Source organism: Halichoerus grypus, chromosome 6 (genome assembly GCF_964656455.1).
Source record: "Halichoerus grypus chromosome 6, mHalGry1.hap1.1, whole genome shotgun sequence".
Taxonomy (NCBI): domain Eukaryota; kingdom Metazoa; phylum Chordata; class Mammalia; order Carnivora; family Phocidae; genus Halichoerus; species Halichoerus grypus.
Genome location: NC_135717.1, coordinates 174,718,219 through 174,723,857, shown reverse-complemented (window position 1 = coordinate 174,723,857; position 5,639 = coordinate 174,718,219).

The window sequence follows — 5,639 nt, the reverse complement described above, 5'->3', positions numbered from 1 at the left end:
CTCCCAGCTGCCATGAGCATGCCCTAGTGTGTGTTGAACAAAGGAGTAAATATGTGTGTGCGTGGAACAACGAGGCTCAGCATCCCGAGCCCAGGGACCAACTCCATTCATTTCTGTGCTGATGGTGCTCTCGTGGGCACACGACCGGGGCTGCAGGTGAAACACTGGATTGCTAGGAACGGACCTGCTTTTGTGTGCCTGTGTTCATTACTGTTTATTGAGCCCTTACTACGTGCCACATTCTAAACGCTTCCTACACATCTTCATATTCACAGTCACCATACGCAGTAGGTATTATTCCCCTTTAACAGACTGAAAAACAGAGGACTGAGAGTACCCAGGCCAAGCTGCAAAGTGGGTATCTGCTTGGTACGGCTGCCAGGGGCTATCTGGCTACAGAGGGAGCTTGGCACTGTCAGAGAGGAGAGAAGGCACAGAGTCACCGACAGGGTCCCCAGGAGGGGGGACAGAAAAGACAGCAGAGACCAGCCAACAGTCCTTCCATCCTGGAGAAGAAGTTGTTGCTTTATTGTGTGGGAAGACCCACATCGTAACACAGATGCGCTGCACTGTGTAAGAAGCCAGACGTCCATGCATCACATACCCTGGACCACAGCTCCCGTGGATAACATGCCCCGCACACACACAACCTCACCCTGTGTGGTTATGTCCCCGCATCACACATGCATGCTATAGACGCTCCAATGGAAAAGGAGCTAATTGTGCCTTTTGGACACCCCCTCCCCCATCAGTTTCCTGCAGGAACTTGTGTTGTTGGCAGGCCAGCAGGTAGGGCTGCCATGTCAGCGCTGGGTGGAGGTGGGGTGTGTGTGGCTAGTGGGATGGCTCTGCTGGCAGGAGAAGGGAGGAAGGGAGCTTCGCCAATGCACCTTGGAAAGTCTCTCCGGCCCTTTTTCTGCCCCATCCCCACTCACGCACAGGCCCCAGCTCAGGCCTCCCCGATGCTGACCTGGAAGTTTCCAACAGCCTGCTCTAGGGTCTCCACTCACCAATCCATGTCCCCCAGCCCCTGGCAGCTGTGATATGGCCAGGGGGACCGGCATGGCCACTGAACAAATCTGTACTGAGTGCACACTCTGCTAGGAGCTGAGGACACAGCCCGAGAACCATCCCCTGAACTCACGGGGCTGACACTGTAGGAGGGGAAGCAGGCAGTAAACACACCTGTCAGAGTGGGACGAGGCTATAAAGAAAAAGGAAGTTTGGGTGAGGGACAGACCCCACAATGAAAATAAAAGGGCAATACACGGACCAGGGAGAAATTTGCAAGACGTGTATCTAACTAAGGACCCAACTAGAACATAGAAAGAACTCTTATAACAAGAAGACAAACAACCCAATTTTCTAGAACTTGAACACATGCTTCATCGATGTAGCTCTATGGATGGCAAATAAGAACCTGAAAAGATGCTCAGCCTTTTTAATCATTGGGGAAATGCAAATCAAAACCATAATGAGATAGCACTGCACACCACTCAAATGGCCAAAATGGAAAAGACTGACCATACCAAGTGTTGTTGAGGGTGTGGAGAAACCGGAACTCTCACGCGCTGCCGTTGGGAGTGTGAAGTGTTACAACCAGTGCACACCTACGGAAAGGCTAAAATAAAAGATAGTGGTGGGGCGCCTGTGTGGCAGAGCCATCCCACTCGGTTAAGCATCTGCCTTCGGCTCAGGTCAGGATCCCGGAGTCCCAGGATTGAGCCCCGCGTCGGGCTCCCAGCTCAGCGGGGAGTCTGTTTCTCCCTCTGATCCTCCCCCCCTCTAATGCTCTCTCTGTCTCTCTCAAATAAACAAATAAAATCTTAAGAAAAAAATAGTAACACCAAATGCTGGGAAGGATGCAGAAAAACTGGATCATCCACCCACTGCTACAGAAACGTAAATGGTTTCCAGCCACCCTGAAACGGGTGGCAGTTCGGCAGTTTCTTTTAAAAAGTGACCAGGCACTTGCCCTGCAACCCAACGATTGCACCCTTGGGTATTCATCCTGGAAGAAAATGAGAACTGTTCACGTCAAAGCTCACACACGTGTTCCCGGCAGCTGTATCCCTAGTAGCCCCCGGCTGGAAACAGCCGAGTGTCCCTCAGTGGGGAACTGCCACGGCCGGGGGAAGTGACAGCAGCCAGCAGCATGCAGGGTAGGACCTCTCTCACAGTCTACACTTGGTGAAACCTGGAACAGAGCGGCTGCGAGAGCACGTGACATTTTAGCAGCATCCCTGACCGCCGACCAGAGAACCGAATGAAGAGGGAGGGAGGGAGCAGGGAGACGAGTTGGTAGGCAGGGACAGATGCACCTGTGTCCGGATGGTTTTCCACCCCTGGGCCATTCTCTGTGTTATGACAGCGTGTCTGGCTTGAGCCAAGCCTCCTCCACTGCCTCTCCGTGTTCCGAGGCCTGGGATTGTCTTACAGGGCACCGGAGCTCACTGGGGGTGGGAGGAGAGGGCGAGCTTTGGAGGACGAGGTGGGGGCTCCCTGGGCAGGTGAGGAGCCACAGGGGACTGTTGCCCGGGGGCCCCGGTGGGTGTTCCTGAGCTCCCGGGGCAGCCATGTCCCCAGGTATGCCAGGTAGCTGGTGTAAGGGACGAACTAGATGAGCGAGGCCCCCACGCTGCCCAGAACACCAGCACTTGCCTCTGGGCATTTCCAGGTCCATCCTCAGGTGGTCACATGAGCCACAAAGGAGGGGCAAGAGTGATGGTAGGCACCTCTGCAGCCAAGGAGAGGCTCTGAGGAGGGGGCTGGAAGGAGACAAAATGAATCAGTAACCTCGGTACCCCAAAGAGAAGCACGGGACATGAGACTGAGGCCTCGCTCAAGGGCACCCTGGCCTCCTCTTCTCTTTTCTCAAGCAGCCTGTATGCTGTGTTGCTTGTAAAATTTAGAATTATTAATTAAAATTGGAGGAACAAGAAATACGACATCCCAGGAACTTGTCACTGTTTACTCAGCATCTATCCACCAGTGACAAGGCCATGGACTATGACCTGGGGCCTCAGGAGCTCTGGGTCTAGAAATGGTAGGGATCTGAGAAAAGTACCACCTCCTCCAGGAAGCCTTCCTGATATTTCAGCCCTGATTCCTACTGTGCTTCTAGCCTGACCTGTGTGTTGAAGGCCAGACCGTGCTCTGTCTGAGGCTCTGCTCTGACGATTCCTCTGTGCATTTCTGTTCTTCTGCCCGGATGGGTGGCTCCAAGCTTTCCTAAGCCCAGGGTTCAGGGTTCTATTGGGTTGAATTGAATGGCATCACTTTGTGATTGATCAGACCTCAGGAAAAAAATCACCTACTTTAGAGCAGGCTTCCCTAGCATTCTGACCCTCTTTGCACACATGAGGTCAAGGGCGCCCAGAGAGGTTACTTCCTTGCTCCAGGTCACACAGCATGCCTGTGTTTTTAGCTAATTGATGAGCTGTGACTGGGGTGGAAAGGAAGGTGACGCGGTATCTATGCAGAGGCAGAGAGCTCCGCTCTAAAGGCCCTACCATCTCAGCCATGGGACAGACGGGACAGGGGCCACCTCAGAATCCGAGAAGTGAGCTAGGAAAATTGCTCCTGTGGGTCTGTATGATTAGAAGTTTCTGTGAGGCCTTAGTCCCGACTAGAACTCATGAGCCATACTCAGCATGGTCCACCCACCTCTGCCTACCTGCTTGGGGTTGTTCTGCTCAGATTGGGTAAAGCTGGCTGGAAGTTAGCAAAGCCTTGGCCTCCGCCTTAAACTCACCCTCTGAATGATGCTGGTTCACCTCCCTACCCCCCCACCCCCGGTGCTGCATGGGAGGGGAGTGGGAGCCATATCCCACAGGGACCAATCGAAGGACTCCAGACAGGCTGTTTTGTCCAGAGAAGTGTGTGTTGGGGGGACACGGTGAGCAACAGTGTCGCTGTCTCCATGACTGGCAGGTTCTGGGGCTGAGCAGATTAGAGGCCAGACACAGAGTGGGGTCACAGAGGGTAGGTAAGGTTCAGCTTTCCAGTGAGTTCTCTTCCTGCCCCTTGGGCATCCCTCCTTCCCGGTCCCCATGCTGCACAGGCTCTGTCCTTTGCCTTCTCTGTGTCCCCCATTAGTGACCCCAGCCAGTCCCAGGGCTCCACACATCATGTTGGCTCAGCGTCAGAAAGCCTGCTGGGCCTTGTGCTGTAATATGACTGTCACGGCCAGGGGGCTGGATTCGGCTGCTAACAAACACATGGAACTCCTTGTGAGATGCAGATAGCAAAGGAGAGCCAAGCCAGCCCCCGGGTCCCTGCATTCCATGTCCCGCAGGCTGACCCTGAAACAGAAGGGGTAGGCGACTGTCGACTGTCGCAGGAGTAGTGGGACACCCCGGGCCGAGCTTTCCTGCTACAGCCGCACCCCCAGGAGGGGAGGAAGGTGAGGCAGGAAGCCTCAAACCTCATCAGAACCCGGGGATGGGAGCCACGCAGCCTTGTGGTGGCAACTCCGATACCTCTGATGCTCGCCTGTGCTGGGGGGATCACAGGGCGTTCGGCCAAGACCCAGAGCAGCCGTGGGGAAGCCTTGCCTCCAAGGCCCATGTGACTATGTGCAGGGGCCTCTGGGCACAGGCTGGGAGCTGTTCCCCTCCAGCGACAGCCAACTCTAAGTCTCAAGGGTCTGCAACACAAGGTCTCATTCCTGGGTGCAGCACCCGTGGGCTGAGGCTGTGCTCCACACACGGGCCTTCCCTCCTGCCCCCGGCGGGCAGGGCAGCCCCCGGGCGCTAGGCTCCCTCGCTAGAGGGGAACCACCGGATGGCTCTTGAGCCGCCGCTCAGAAGTGGCTGCAGCAGGTCCCGGGTGGGGCCTGACACCGGTGGAGAAGGCAAGTATAACCTTTCCAAAGTGTGGGGGGTGGGCAGTGGGTAATCGAGCCAACAATGTAATCTGACTCCTCTGATACCTCCAGTCCTGATGTGGCCCTGATGCTGAGCTCCCCCAGAAGTTCCAGACCTGAGCACACCACTGTCTCCGGCTCAGCTCCATCTGCTACATCAGAGGCAACTTACAAGTGACCCCCAAATCCTGATTCCCTCCAACCCAACCTGCTTGTCCCCCATTTTGGTTGAGGGCACCCCCAGGTACTCAGCCGTCCCAGCCCCAGACCCAGAAGTCACACCGACTCCCTTTGGCCCTTCCTGCCCTTGCCGTGTGCTGAGCTGGGGGACAGGGGGTCACGGACATGAATCCTGCCCTCCAGCTCAGTCTAGACACCGCTACAGACGATGACAACTGCGAGCAGGGGGGCCGTGGTGGAGGGAGGCACAGTAACGACAGTTCCATTCATCCTCACGAACGCACAGTGGGTGTATTCTGCATCCCACTCACGGCATCTTGTTTACAAATGAGGACACAGAGCCTGCACGAGGCGCAATGGGTCACCTAAGGTCTCCGGGCTGACAGGGTGAGTCAGATCTGTCTGATTCCAGAGAGGCCAGGCCTTACTCACGAGACCAGCAGCCTCTCCCAACAGAGTCTCCTCGGGGCCAGAAGCAGGGCCTCATTAATGGTCCCTGGGGAGAGGAGACTCATCACCAAGGGAGCTGGGTCCTGCCTGAGCAATGGACGAGCGACCATTCATTTGCTCACTTACTCACGGCCCCAGCACG